Source organism: Halichoerus grypus, chromosome 4, assembly GCF_964656455.1.
Source record: "Halichoerus grypus chromosome 4, mHalGry1.hap1.1, whole genome shotgun sequence".
Classification (NCBI taxonomy): domain Eukaryota; kingdom Metazoa; phylum Chordata; class Mammalia; order Carnivora; family Phocidae; genus Halichoerus; species Halichoerus grypus.
The window spans coordinates 146,106,900-146,123,373 of record NC_135715.1 but is presented as its reverse complement, the minus strand read 5'-3'; the positions used below and the strand labels follow the sequence as shown (position 1 = coordinate 146,123,373).

Below are 16,474 nucleotides of genomic sequence, written 5' to 3'. Positions count from 1 at the left end.
ACCATGTCACTGTACTCATGTGTTCTCTTGGCTTTTATGATTTTCCCCCAAAATTCATTGCCTGGAGGCACTAAGACAATGCACAGATGGCACCTACCGTACACACCGTAGCCTGACCTGTGTTCCTTTTGAGGATTATTGTTACGGTCATTTTGAAGAGGACTGATGACATTCTTATGAAGACAGAGCTGCTTTTTTTTTTTTTAATTTTTTTTTGATGTAGTGTTCCATGATTCATTGTTTGCATGTAACACCCAGTGCTCCATTCAGTACGTGCCCTCTTTGGGGTGCCTGGGTGGCTCGTCGTTAAGCGTCTGCCTTCGGCTTAGGTCATGATCCCAGCATCCTGGGATCGAGCCCCACATTGGGCTCCCTGCTTGGCAGGAAGCCTGCTTCTCCCTCTCCCACTCCCCCTGCTTGTGTTCCTTCTCTCGCTGTGTCTCTTTCTGTCAAATAAATAAATAAATAAATAAATAAATAAATAAATAAAACTTAAAAAAAATACGTGCCCTCTTTAATACCCTTCACCAGGCTAACCCATCCCCCCAGCCCCCTCCCCTCTAGAACCTTCAGTTTGTTTCTCAAAGTCTATAGTCTCTCATGGTTCATTTCCCCCTCCAATTTCCCCCCCTTCATTTTTCCCTTCCTAATATCTTCTTCTCCTTCTTCTTCTTCTTCTTGTTCTTGTTCTTCTTCTTCTTCTTTTTCTCCTTCCTTCTTCTTCTTCTTCTTTTTTTTTTTAACATATAATGTATTATTTGTTTCAGAGGTATAGGTCTGTGATTCAACAGTCTTACATAATTCACAGCACTCACCATAGCACATACCCTCCCCAATGTCCATCACCCAGCCACCCCATCCCTCCCACCCCACACCACTCCAGCAACCCTCAGTTTGTTTCCTGAGATTAAGAATTCCTCATATCAGTGAGGTCATATGATACATGTCTATCTCTGATTGATTTATTTCGCTATACTAACAAATTAAAACTAAAAAGTTTTGGGAAATCAACGTCAACTTTATTTATGACATCATAGTGATACAACTTTTCAGTTTCTGTATCACTTTGTATTAGTGATAAAAGAAGAAAAGAGCACCACTACAAGGTATACTTCAAGTCAGCTCTATATCACTTAGATTTGGTGTCCGTGTTTCTGACTTCTTAAAAATCAAGAACCTGGATGAAGCATAACAGGATCGATAAAATTATCAATTAATAAAAATCTTTAAGATAAGAAAACCAGGTAAACTAATTCCACACAGAGAACATCACAGACAACATTCCTCTTAAATACATTTGTCATTAGGAATATTTAGTTCACACTTCCCTTGATTTATTTAATCATTCAATACACACATGCTTGAGTACTCAAATATGGAACTAATATAGTCACTGAAAATATATTGATTTTTCAAAATAAAAATCTTCATAAATTTGTCTTCTAAGTGAGAGAAAAAGAAATCAAATTAACAATGTGTAAACATACCATTAAAGTCAAAATTAAGGATATACACTAACTGTAAAGATTTTATTAGATATCCTAGATAATGCAATAAAAAAAGAGTATAAATCATGTAAAAATAAGAGCTAAAGCTCATTATTTGTAGTAGTATGCTTGTTTACACAGAAAGCCAATAGAATTAATCCCCAATCAAAAACACTTCTAATAAAAGAGTTTACCAAATTTGACCTAATACAAGCTCCACATATTCAAAGCAATAGCTTTAGCTTTCTATCCACCAGCAAAATATATCTCTGTTTGTAAAATATTCCAGACCATTTTACAAGAAAGTTAAAGGATATATGTGTGTGTGGGGGGGGTGTGCATGTGTGTATTAATGGCTACACTATCTATACTAATATTAAAGTGAAATGTGTGCACATGTAAAAAATGACATATTTTGAGCAGGACAAATCAATTCTTTCATTATGCGGTAGGATAATAAATAATCAATCGTGTGTTTGGTCACCTACTCTGAAAAAAAATTCAGGGAGTATATCTTTCAAGTGTACTTGAAAATTGGATATCAACATGTTCTTTCTTTTTTTAAGAGTTTATTTATTTATTTGACAGAGAGAGAGCACAAGCAGGGGGAGCGGCAGGCAGAGGGAGACGGAGAAGCAGGCTCCCCGCTGGGCAAGGAGCCTGATGCGGGGCTGGATCCCAGGACACTGGAATCATGACCTGAGCCAAAAGCAGATGCTTAACCGACTGAGCCACCCAGGAGCCCCTGGATATTAACATTTTCTTATTCTTAGTGTGTTTCAAAGTACATTTGAAAGATGGTAATCCCTTATAAATAGCTTTTCAATTTGTAGCATGACAACTTAGACTGTTTTTACATTATGATAATTTTTTTTACCAACAAGTCTTATTTGTTACACCAATCTATTTAATTTTTAAATAACAATATTTTTTTTTTTACAAATCTTATAAATGTACACATTCCTAAAAATAGTCCTGGTGTTTTTCACTAGCTCTTTGGATTTCAATCTCATGATGCTCTTTCCTGTGATGTCCATCTGTTAGAGCAGAGTTCAGGATTATTGCTAGCATACCCACATACAGAGACAATACAATACTTGAACAGCTTTCTTATACCGTTGATTATTTGTGTTTTATTACACTCCAAGGAATATGGTTTGGAATGAAAATCTAAGTTTGTATGACATAAGATATTAATAAAAAGAAGTCTTGTTGGGCATATTTCTTATATGATTCCTTTTTCCCTTTTCTCTTTAAGATGCTCACAAAATTGCCCACTTAAAGAAGTGGTGATTTTAGAAGTTGAACTGTCATTGAAAAAAATGTTCCTGTCTAGGAAAGAGTGTAAGAGCTTGACATATTCATTTATTTCAAACTATTAGTACTTGGTCACATCTAAAAAAGATAAAAATAATTTTGAGTATGGCTTTCTTGTTTTAGAACTATCCACAAACAGTAACAATGAATAGCAAAAACAAATAAGGTCTGATCTACAGCATTATGTTCAATAACTTATCAGTATATACATATTTAAGAAACAAAATAAATTCTTTCTTTCTTCAATACACTAGATTTCAGTTGTTAATATGTGCCTGTCATTTTGTTAAGAGCTGTGGAAACATGAAAGTCTCTGCCCATAGGGTATGTCTCTCTTTCTTTCTTTCTTTCTTTTTTTTTTTTTTTTTTGAGGGAGGAAAAGAGGGTAAAGAAGTAAACAAATAAAATGTGATATTTTAAAAAATTATTATGGTGGTGCGTGACAGGAAAGTATAACGGAGTATAAGAGATGGCTCTTAGATCATAGAAGAGTCTGAGAAGTGTGCTCTGAGAAAGAGCCATTGAAGGAGGAGTCTGTTTCATGAAAGGAGAGCACACATGAAAAGGCAGCACCACAATATTAATAAAAAAAAGAACTCTTAGGAGGGTTTTTGATATTCCTAAATATCACAAATTTTACGATTCCATGTTTTTCAGGTGGGTTTGAAATTTATTACTCACTGATCATATTATGCCCACTTTATTCCAGGGTACATGATAGTATGATTAATTGAGTTTGAATAATAGTTTATTATGAGAATGACTAGGTTTTTTTTTCTCTTGTTATTGAAAATAAACCCTAAATGTCCCCAGTGACTTTCCTAAACATTTAATTTCACCAGTCTGCTATTATAGATTTTTTTTTACATTATGTATTATATATGCTTTCACAGTTTAAACACAAGTAGCCCATGGAAGATATCCATACCCTTGTAGGGATATGGTACTGACACAAAGAACTTAAACTGAAACTCTAAAGAAAAAAGATTTTATCACATGGTAATATTGGGTTGAAAGATGAAGAATTAAGGAAAATATTCCATATATAAGTGAAATTATAAGGTATTTGTTTTTCTCTATCTGATTTATTTTACTTAGCATAAACAACAATGACAAAAACAACAAGAGGGAAACAGACTCCTAAATATAGAGAGTAAACTAGTGGTTACAGAGGTGAGGGGGTGGGAAATAGGCAAAATAGATGAAGAGGATTAATAGGTACAAACTTCTATTTATAAAATAAATAAGTCATGAGGATGAAACATACAAAATGGGGAACATAGTCAATAATATTATAATAACTTTATATGGTGACATATGGTAACTACATGTATCATGGTGAGCATTTGGTAATGTATATAACTGTTGAAACATTATGTTATACATCAGAAACTAACATAATATTGTATAATATAATATTATATCAATTATGCTTCAATTAAAACATTCATAAATACAAAAAGATGAAGGAAAAGTAGGCAACTTCAGAGAAAAGACGTTTCTATATGAGTGAATATAAGATAGCATTTTTTATTTGCTTCAATAACTTAGAACATTATCTTGGTAAAGGGCGGATCTGGGAAAGTGAACAAGAAAATCATGCCAAATAGAATACATTACCTTTATGTATTTCAGAAACAACCATCTTACTCAATGGAAAGCTAAGACATCTGAGACAATAAAGTGAAAATTTGAGACAGAATTGTCAGTAAATAGGAGTAAAAAATGAGAAGAATGGGGAAAGTAGAGATACATTAGGTGTTTTCAGTTTCCATTTGCAATTGATACATTTTCAGTTGTTTTAGAGTATGTTTATTCAATTAAAGAGATTTATAGTATTTTATATTAGAGTGCAAGGAATGGTGTGGATATTTCCCCATCACATGAATTCTAGCAGGCACCAGAGTTAGAAGGAACCAGTGTAAGAGAAAAAAGGTTTTTCAGAATCCTCTTCCTTATCTAGCCCATATTAGCTGATCAGTGGAACATTCTAAACACTAGATTCTAGACACTTTTTCTTTTAAAGACCTACTACATTGTTGCAGTAGGCAAAGGCATAAATAATAATACAAAATTGCCATTTTCCCCAAACTCCCACATTTTATCTCCCACTTTTCTTGGTTTGTATGTTCAACATGATGATGGAGACACCTCTGATGGCTAGTATTGTAGGGCTCCTCTTAGTTCATAAAGTGAGAGATGAAGAAAATCAGCTAAGACACTAATGGAATTAATATGGGAGCCCAGCAAGACAGCATGCTATACAATCAATATACAAAATCAAGAGTGGTCCATTCATCAGAAATGACATAGCTTGTACCCCGTTTATCCCTATCTATCTATCCATATACTTAATGAAGAAATAAGAGAGGAAAATATCAAAACACTTTTGTCTTAGACTTTTAAATTTTCATACATTAGAATTACAATATGAGGGGTGCCTGCCTGACTTAGTCAGTAGAACGTGAGACTCTTGATCTTGGGGTTATGAGTTCAAGCCCCACATTGGGTGCAGAGATTACTTAAAAATAAAATCTTAAAAAAAAAAAGATTACAACATGAAAAGAAAAGTAATATACTAGAAAACAATTGCCTTATATATGCCTACATACATATATAAATATGCATATAGGTATCATGAGTTAAAGTACACCAAAATTAAAAAAAATAAGGGCCATCACATAAGGTTGCTTAGGTTGTACTTTGTATAAGGGTGCTTACTGAGTGGGGAAGGGGACTGAATTCCAATCTGCACTGTACTCACCAGACAGCATGTGGTTGTACCTACTTGGAGGAAGACTTTATTTTCTATCTTAAGCAAAGGTGCCCAGTGGCTTATGGTGGCCCTGATTAAGGCAAAGAATAGAAACAGGCAATTCACACACACACACAAATACAAAATAATAGAATAATTTAAATGAATTTAAATGATTTAAAATATCTAATGTTGGTATGGGTAAAAAGAAATGAGTACCCTCCTTGCAATGTTAAAGTATGAATAAGTATAGAATTTTTGGAAGATAGCTATCAATGTACAAAATATATATAAGTATTAACTCAGCAATTCCACTTCTAAATAGCTATTACACAGATGCAGATATATCAAAGATTCATGAACAAAGATTTTAGTTGCAGCCTGGTTTCTAAAATTAAAATAGTAAAACAGCCAAGTTTTCATCAATGTAATACTGGATAATCAATTATTTTAAATTCATTTCATACAACTGTATGCAATAAAATTATAAATAAGTGTAAATAAAGGTATTATGTAAATAAATGTCCATAAATCTTTGTTTATGGATATTAAAAAGTCTCCATGCATTTTGCTATGTAAAAACAAAAAGCAAGTTTCACCAAGGAATAAAATTACCGAGTTACCAAAATAAGTAAAACCTGTGAAGTTACAGAGGCGAGTGTACTGGCACATTTGGTTGCAATTTAAATAGGGAGCCCAGGGTAGGCTTCATTGAGAAGTTGGAATTTGAACAAATACTTGAAGAACAATGGAGTTGGCCATATAGATATCTGGTAAAAGATTTTTCTGCTGCTGGAAAGAATAAGTGCATAAGCAATGAAGCATGCATAAGCCCAGCTGTGCAGAGGATGGGAAAAGGATGTGGCTAGAGCACAGTGAGTAAAAGAAAGGAGGTTTAGTAAGAGATAAGATCAGAATGGAAATAGAAATAAGAGTCTATAGGTTCACAAGTATAGGGTGACAGCATAATTTATTGTCCAAAACTAGGTATTTGTGAAATGAAAGATGACCCCAAAAGAATGAAATTTTAAAATGTGTGAAATATTTCTATATTGATAAATTGGTCTGATTATAAAATGGTTTATTAAAAAATTAAAGGAATACATTATATCTTTAAATAACAGACACTTTTAAATTATAGGTATTTTATATTAAAATGTAAATATACATTAAATGGACAGCAATAATTGGAGAGTTTTGATAAGAGGAATGTCATGATATAATTAACTTTGATACACTGTATGGCTGGTGTACTGAGAATAGATACTAGAACCAAGAAGAGAAAGTAGGAGATCAAGTAGGAGACCATGACAGTTTTCTAGGAGAGAGAAGATGGGGGCTTGTACCAAGATTTAGAATGATTATACTTTAGTAAAATTTTTTAGAAATGAAAATAAAAAAAAAAAATAAATTAAAATAAATCAAATGTAAGTAGTGATATATATGCCGAGGTAGGGTTGAAAATTCTTAAAGGTATAAAAGTAGACTTGCAAAACTATTAACAGATTTTGCCTCTGGAGAAAAGAACAAAACATCAACTCAATACTTAGAATTTAAGAGTTTTCATTTGGATTTTATATTGAGGTTATTTTTAAAGATTTCATTTTTTTAGAGCAGTTTTAGGTTCACAGCAAAATTGAGTAGAAGGTAAAAAGATTTCTCCTATGCCCCCTGTCCCCATACATGCATAGTCTATCCCATTATCAACATCTCTCAGTAAAGTGGTACATTTGTTACAATTCTTGAACCTAAGTTGACACATCACAATCACCCGAAGTCCCTGGTTTACCTTGGGGTTCACTGTTGGTATTGCACTTTCTTTTTTGGGATAAATGTATAGTGACATGTATCCATCATTATAATAACATCCAGAGTACTTTCACTTCCCTAAAAATCCTCTGTGCTCCAACTATTCATGCCTTACCCCCAACTTCTGACAACCACTGATCTTTTTATTGTCTCATATTTTTACTTGTTGCAGAATGTTATATAGTTAGAATCATGCAGTATGTAGCCTTTTCAGATTGCTTCTTTCACTTAGCAATATGCATTTACGTTTCCTTTATGTCTTTTCAAGGCTTGATAGCTCATTTCTTTTCAGTGCAGAATAATATTTCATTGTCTGGGTGTATCACAGTTTATCCAAACCCCTACTAAAAGACATCTTGATTGGGTCCAAGTTTTAGCAATTATAAATAAACATACATATGCAGATTCCTCTGTGGACATAAGTTTTCAACTCCTTTGGATAAATTCCAAGGGGCATGATAGCTGGATAATACGGCAAGAGTATATTTAATTTCATAAGAAACTCCCAAATTGTCTTCCAAAGTGGCTGTACCATTTTGCATTCCCACCAGCAATGTATGAGAGTTCCTATTGCCCCACATCCTTGTCAGCATTTGGTGTTTTCAGTGTTCTGGATTTTGGCCATTCTAATAGGTGTATGGTGGTACCTCATTATTGTTTTATTCTGCACTTCACTGAAAACATACAATGTGGAGTATCATTTTTTTTTATTATGTTATGTTAATCACCATACATTACATCATTAGTTTTTGATGTAGTGTTCCATGATTCATTGTTTGCGTATAACACCCAGTGCTCCATTCAGTACGTGCCCTCTTTAATACCCATCCCCCCACCCCCCTCCCCTCTAGAACCTTCAGTTTGTTTCTCAGAGTCCATAGTCTCTCATGGTTCGTCACCCCCTCCGATTTTCCCCCCTTCATTTTACCCTTCCTACTATCTTCTTTTTTTTTTTTTTTTTTAACATATATTGCATTATTTGTTTCAGAGGTACAGATCTGTGATTCATCAGTCTTACACAATTCACAGCACTCACCATAGCACATACCCTCCCCAATGTCCATCCCCCAGCCACCCCATCCCTCCCACCCCCACCACTCCAGCAACCCTCAGCTTGTTTCCTGAGATTAAGAATTCCTCATATCAATGAGATCATATGATACATGTCTTTCTCTGATTGACTTATTTAATATGCTTATTTGTATCTGTATATCTTTGTTGGTGAGGTGTCTCTCAAGGTCTTTGGACCATTTTTAAATTGAATTGTTTGTTTTCTTACTGTTGAGTTTTAAAGGTTCTTTGTATATTTTGGATAATAGTCCTTTATCAGATGTTTTATTCACAAATATTTTCTCCCAGTCTGTGGCTTGTCTTCTCATCCTCTTGATACTATATTTTGCAGAGCAGAAGTTTTTAATTTTAATGAAGTTCAGCTTATCAATTATTTTTACATGGATCATTTTTTGCTGTTTATCTTTGCTGTTAAATCTAAAAAGTAATCTCCATACTGAAGGTCATCTAGGTTTTTTCTTGTAATGTTCTAGAACTTTTATAGTCTGTGTTTTACACCTAGTTCTACAATCCATTTTGAGTAAATTTTTGTGAAGGGTGTAAGCTCTATTGCTAGAATCTTTTTTTTTTTTTAATGTGGATATCCAGTTATTCCGGCACCATTTGTTGAGGAGACTTCGTGTTTCATTGTATTGCTTTTGCTCCTTTGTCAAAGATCAATTGATTTTATTTATGGGAGTCTATGTCTGGACTCTATATTCTGTTCCATTAATCAACATATTTATTCTGTTTCCAATACTATGCTGTCTTGCTTACTATAGCTTTATAGTGAGTCTTGAATAGGGTAATGTCAGTCCTCCAACTTTTTCTTCTCCAACATCGTGTTGGTTATTCTAGGCCTTTTGAATCTACATATAAATTTTATAACCAGTTTGTCATTATCACAAAATAATATACTAGATAAAATTTTGGAATGCATGGACTAGATTTTGGCTGGGATTTCACTGAATCTATAGATCAAGATGGGAAGAACTGATATTTGATAGTATTGAGTTTTCCCTTCCATGAACAAAATATCTGTCCATTTATTCAGTTTTTCTTTGATTTTGTTTATCAGAGTTTTATAGTTTTCCTCATATGCATCTTGTACAAATTTCATTAGATTTCTACCTAAGTATTTCCTTTTCTTGGGTGCTAATGTAAATGGCATTATATTTTTATTTTCAAATTCCATTCATTCATTATTGGTATATAGGAAAGCAATCAACTTTGTTTATTACCCTCTGTATTTTTTAACATTCCTGTGATTGCTTTTTAGTTCCAGGAAAGGTTTTGTTAATTTTTTTGAATTTTCTGTGCAGATAATGATGCTATCTATGAACAAAGATAGTCTTCTTTCTTTCTTTCTTTCCAATTTGTATACCTTTTCATTCCTTTTCTTGTATTCTTGCATTAACAAGGACTTCCAATAGAGTGTTGAGGGGCAACTGGGTGGCTCAGTCAGTTAAGCATCTGCCTTCGGCTCAGGTCATGAACCCAGGGTCCTGGGATCTAGCCTCATGTCAGGCTCTCCCTTGGTGGGGAGTCTGCTTCTCCCTCTACCACTCCCCTTGCTTGTGCTCTCTCTCTCTCAATCTGTGTCAAATAAATAAATAAAATCTTAAAAAAAGAAGAAAAGGAGTGTTGAGAGAGGACATTCTTGCCTTGTATTTGATCTTGGGGGAAAGCTTTGAGTTTCTCTATTAAGTATTAAGTTCCCATCTATTCCTATTTACTAAGAGTTTTTATCATGAATAGATTCTATACTGAGTATTATGAAGGAGAAACCAATATATGTAATCAAGATAGAGGTCTTTGGTGATTATATTTGATCCCAACTAATTATTTCTCCACCCACTGCTATGTCTTTTATAGGATGAATATACTTTCTCATCCTATTTTGGACTGAACCAATTGTCTAATGGAATGTGAATGGACATTATATATGCCATCACCAAGCACAGGTTTTAAAAGTGCATGATTTGGCTCCTACTCTTGTTCCTTATGTTCCTATCATGTCTAGAAATGGAAGCCAATCCTTCACCCTCAGTTGTAGATGAGAACCTTACATGGTGAGGAAACCCATAACACCACCTAAAATCTGAAGCAAAGTCTTATCCTAGAAGAGAATCCACTGAGTTATTGCTCTTGTTCCTGAACCTCTTGACAAAGAGCTAATAGTATATCCTAAACTTCTTAAATTGAGAAAAAAAAATGAGGTAAGGCAAGCAGAGATTACCGATGATTCTGATGACCTGTCTATATTAGGAAGTGTTAGAATCATCCCCCCTCTTATGGAGAAAATCTGATACTTAATTTGACAACATACAATTTATCCTTGTTGCATGTATAGAAAATCCAAGAACATGGAAAGGTTCCTCTCAATTTTATAAAAAAAATAAAAATGGTCTTTATAGGAACATGACAATTAGCTTTGTTACGCCTTAGGACATTTCAGAGATCCATTTCTCAAATATGGAAGACTAAAAAGCAAATAAAGGATATGAAAATGTTAGCTCTTAGATTACTTTCAAAATGTACATATTTTGCCAAATTCAATTCATTTCTAAAAGGTCATCTATCCCAGTTCTTAAATAAATGGACTCTTTATTTGCTTTTGTCTATTTTAGATAATAAAAATATCTAGCTATTAATTAGCATATGTCAGCTACTATTAAGGGAGAAAGACATAGATTAATTTCCTTTACCTTAGAAAGCAAATAGAAGACAGTATTTCTCTTACCAAAGCGCATAAATATATAAATTATTTTATTGATTTATTGATTTCTTCCAGTTATTATTTTTAGAGAATGTTATTAAATGAGTCTGGTATCGGAAACATAAAAGAAATTTTTCCAGAACTTAAATATCAGAAAAGCAGAGATCAATAGGAGAAATAAATTCATTTTAAAAATCAGACATGAATGTGAGATACAAGCTCTAAAGCAAATTAAATTCCCTAGAGCTGCCCATCAGCCAGCCACGACAGGTTTGAAGGTCATTGTTGCTGGCTATTTGGCTAAATTTCAACTCAATTTGGACTCTGATCAGTGATTCAAAACTGACCCACACAGATGGGCAACCATGTGGTGCCCTAGTGCATATTAATCAGAAGATTCCCCTACTCCAAAAAGGAAGAGGTCAGATGTTTAAAAATAAACTGTGTGAGGACAAAATGTAGACGGCTTGAGTGATGTGCCAAACAATTCTGAGACACATTGCATATTGACTCTTCACTCTGTGGTGCCTTTTTGCCTGTAGGGAATCTAGACCCTACGTAAGTCATTTTTCCATGTGTGAAAGGAAGCAGTCAAGGAAGAAACATTTGGTTCAATGATTTATGGACATTTTAGATTTATAGAATACAAGACATCCTAACTTTCTATTTTATTGGTTCTCTGTAGTAAAATATAGTTAGTTTTAATTACACATTTATTTTGTGCCTGATTTTTGGTTCTTGATACCTTGGGATATGATGAACTGGAAGTGTAAAGTAATCAAACTATGAATGTACATGGCTTTGAGAATTCTATTTCATTTTTAATCCAAATCTAAATAATGTCTACACTGGTTTGAAGAACTAATGCCTTTTCTATTATCTAATTACAGATATGTGAAAATAGTTTCTATTTTCTCAATATGCTTTGGTAAAAAAAACTATATGTAGGCCAAACAAATGATAGAGATGACAAAATACACAACAAAGTAAATGTTATTTGAATATTTTTCTATTCTCATACATTCTTTATTTCCTTAATAGATCATTTTTAAGAAAAGATATAACTAGAATAATTTTATGACAAGCCCAAATTCCCCAATAAAGCAAAAAAATGATTGTCATGTTTTCACAGTATGAATAGCAAATATAATAAAAGAAATGTTGAGTTATTGATGTGAAAAACTTAACAATGGTTATCTGATTCTTAGATTCTTACAATCCTTTGTATTTAATCAAAACTTCATTAAAAGTGTCTTATTTTGATAATTTAAATGAACTTTACAGACCAACTTCAGTTTTCATTATATAACCAAATGAATCTTATTAAATCTTTGCCTCCTTTTTAATCATTGCTTTGCAACAACAACAAAAAGATACAAAAGCATTCTTTTCTGGCTATTTTTAATTTTTTTACTATTGGTACATAATGGACTGTGATTTATATCCCTGTTAAAATCATGATTTTCTATCTCTCTAGTTTTGTATTTCTCATTTTGTAAAGTGAGATTTTAAAAATTATATTCTCAAATTAAATAAAAATAATCAGAGCTTCTTTTCTCCTTTGAGAGCTTTCCCTTGTGGATCATTTGAATTGGTATCCTGTGGTGTCATCCAACTAGGAACTGCTCAAACATTTTTTCAGACACAATCTTGTCATATTTATCTCCAAAGCACAAACAATAACAATAACCACTGACAGTTCTGAATGGGCCTGGAATTGTACTGTAAACTTTACTTATGTTACCTATTATGCTAATACTCACAAGGATCCTGTTGTATGCTATGATGGCATCCTCTATTTCCCTGTTCTTATCTTCATTACACTTGAAAGTATATGTTCAGGGTTTTTTTTCCACTTAATATGTAAGCTCCATGTTAAAACCCTCTTGGCGTGTATCTGCCTTTTTTATGGGAAAATCCATAAAAATATGCTTGTCACATACCATTTGGTCAATAAGCATTTGTTGGACAAACAAATTAATGATTGGAAGAAGAAGATATTGTAATTATTAAAAATGCAGAATCTGTGGCTAAGTTTAGTAACTCGCTTGCCATCACATAACTAATGAGAAGCACAGTTAGGAATCTACAAAGGTCCATGTATATCTCTATTCTACATGAATCTCAATAAAAAACCCTTTGTCTTACCATCATAGTAGCATATGCAGATACAGACCTTCTTTCTTAACTAACGACTTATCTTTGTCATAACTATCTTCTCAATTATCAAGCTTCTTTATTTTTTTGTTTTTCATCTTAATCTCTCCTTTTTTTATCCCCATTTTTACAATAGGTACTTTATCTCAAAAGTCAGGTAATTGATTTTTTGCATTATTTTTCTCTCTGGCAATATAGCCAAACACAAGCACTGGTTTTAATATCTTAAAATATTTTTATTTTTTTAAATTTTATTTATTCACTTGAGAGAGAGAGAGAGCACAAGCAGGGTGAGAGACAGAGGGAGAGAGAAGCAGACTCCCCACTGAGCGGGGAGCCTGACGTGGGGTCCATCCCAGGACCTGGAGATCAAGACGTTAGCCAAAGGCAGACCTTTAACCATCTGAGCCACCCAGGCGCCCCTATTTTCTTTTATAACACAATTTTAACATAAAGTATCACCATACAGAAGTTCTAAATTGAACTCCATCTATGCCCAACGGTTTTCTTAGGATGTGGAGAAGGGTAAGGCCTGGGGAGACACAGCTACAACACGTGCATCCTCCAATTTAAACAGAATAGATCTGCTTTTGTCAGTTTTATATGACCACTTATATGCCCTCTAGTTACAGTCTGTAGGAAACTTACTCCTTTCTGCCCAAGGAAGCTACCTACATACCAAAAACTAGGACACAGACTACTTATGACAATGAAAAACCTAAGCAGAAATATTACTTGGAAAAGAGAATCTGGTTTCAGAGATGTATAATGGATTAGAGATAAAAAGTGATCTGAGAGTCAGGTGCATAGAGAAGCTGCAAAGACCTAAAGGGAGATTAGATCAAAATAGCAGAAGCATTTTGAAAAATTTAGAGATATTTTAATAAAAATCGAGAAGAACAAAAGTCAGTCATCAAGACTAAAAAGAATGACATAGAAAGGAACAAACCATTGTGTATGTGGACAACCAAATAATATTCTTCCACATAAGACCAGAATCACAAAGAAATAAGTGATTTTTAAGCCATTATGTCAAATTATCTGACTAAAATAAAATTACTAACACAGATCACTAACAGAGAATGGAACAGCATGAACTAAGACTCTTATAAAAGTTATAAATGGCATGTTTTATTCATCTGTGTATAACTCCCACAAATTGATCTTTCTAAAGAGACTTTCTGTTTTCAATATTTTATTATCCAGTTTTCACTAAATTTTATACAGTATGCTTACTGTGTAGGGAAGTTCCCTACTTCCCTTTGACTAATTCCTTGGGTTCTAAAAAAATGTCATAAAAACCATACAATTTCTCACCATATTAAAATAATCCTAAGCAAATATTCCAATCATATTTTCACTCTAGCTTTTTATTTGAATTTGTAGGAGAGTAAAAATATATCACACAGTGATACAGATATCAGTTTTCTCCCACTCAATGACTTTTTGTGTATTCATCTATAATTTATTTAAAGAATTTCATTCTGGCATAGAAAGGACTCATCTGTTCTCTTCTTAGCAGTGGCTGAAGATACTCAATAAAAGTAACAAAGTGAGATTATTTTCCAAATAATGAATTTTAAAATGTTGTAAAGAAATCTATAACAGAAATAATACTACTTACTCATTTGATAGTAATTTATCTAATTCTTCATAAATGTGCTTATACTTCACAATTATTTCACATTTGATATTGACTCAATAATAAATCAGTGAATGATTAAATCCTTCCAAAACATTACTGAGGACACTGAAAAGGATAAATCAATGTATAAATTTAGTAGTGTTGAAATAAATAAAACTCTTATAAATAAAATACTTTTTAATATTCAGAAAATAATAGATTACTTTCAAATGTATATTGAAGAAAACAGCACAGTTGCCCCTAAAGGAGGGTTGAATCTGTATCCACAGTTGCTACATATATAAAATGTTCAGTTTTCATCAAAAAACTTCTAAGACATGAAAAGAAATAGTGTGACCCACATTCAGGAAAAAGACACTCAACAGAACCCCAGATGTTGGACTTTGTAAACAAATACTTTAAGACAGCTATTATAACAATGTTCAAAGAACAAAAGAACACCATGCTTAAAGAACTCAAGGAAGGTATGTTGACACTGACTCATCAAATACTGAATATCAATACAGAGATAGAAATTACAAAAAGGACAGAATTGAAGAGCACATCAACAAAAATGAAAATTTATGATTTGAGCTGTTAGAAGATTTGATTTGAGCTGCTAGAAGAAAGAATCAATGAATGCAAAGACAGTCAATAGTGATCATTCAGCCTGAAAAGCAAAGGGGAAATAAATGAAAAACAAAACAAAACAGAAAAACAACACAGCTTCTGAGAAATGTGTGACACAATTAAGTAAACCGACATGTGAAATCATCCTTCACACATAAAATGAAATAAACATATTCCCAGATCAACAAAATCTAAGAATTCACAATAAACAGACCCAATTTACAAGAAGGAAAGAAAGTTCTTGAGGCTAAAAGTAAGTGATACCAGAAAATAATTTAATTCCACTTGAAAACACAAAGAAGGCTTGTAGTGGGCTGAATTGTGTCTCCCTTCAAAAATTCTTGTAAAGTATGACAGAGCATAAAAATAAAAAATAAAAAGAGAGAAGGCAATGGTGTAATGGTGCGATATTGAAGAGAAACTCAGGATTCCTGGGAAAGCAATACAACTTTGGCATGTTAGAGGGGGTCTCAGGAGATAATACACAGACATTGACATTGACGCAATGAGCACCATATATATCAACAATACTGAGGCCCCCACCTAAAATGACCTCATAGGCAACCACAAGATGAAGGAGACTAAGGCCATCAACATGATTGAAGTGGAGGAGAAAAAAGGAATATTCTAGGAACTCAAAAATACTAAGCAAGGAAGATTTTAATAGAGTCTAAGGTCATATGAAAGCTGATGAATCAAGAGGCAGAAAATCTAGGTTGGAACTATTAATATGACACTGTACACTCTAGAAAAGATCATAGAAATTTGGGTGTTTAAGTTCACTAATTAGCTAATATTGTGTAACAAACCATACAGATGCTTATACATTCAAACCACAATTTATATAGCTGACACTTCTGTGGGTTGGCTGTTCAGGCCTCTGTCTCAGCCAACCTAAATGACCTCTGCTATGCTCTCTCATTACT

General features: G+C 33.2%; 1 long non-coding RNA gene across 2 annotated transcripts in view; it reads right to left on the bottom strand.

The window, feature by feature from the left end:
• Positions 1-237: 237 nt before the first annotated feature.
• LOC144381638 (uncharacterized) overlaps positions 238-16,474 on the bottom strand; it is a 97,687-nt gene continuing 81,450 nt past the window's right edge. For both annotated transcript variants that reach the window (XR_013447253.1, XR_013447254.1), the window contains one exon: positions 238-446. This is a non-coding gene — a long non-coding RNA (uncharacterized LOC144381638). The remainder of the gene's footprint in view (positions 447-16,474) is intronic.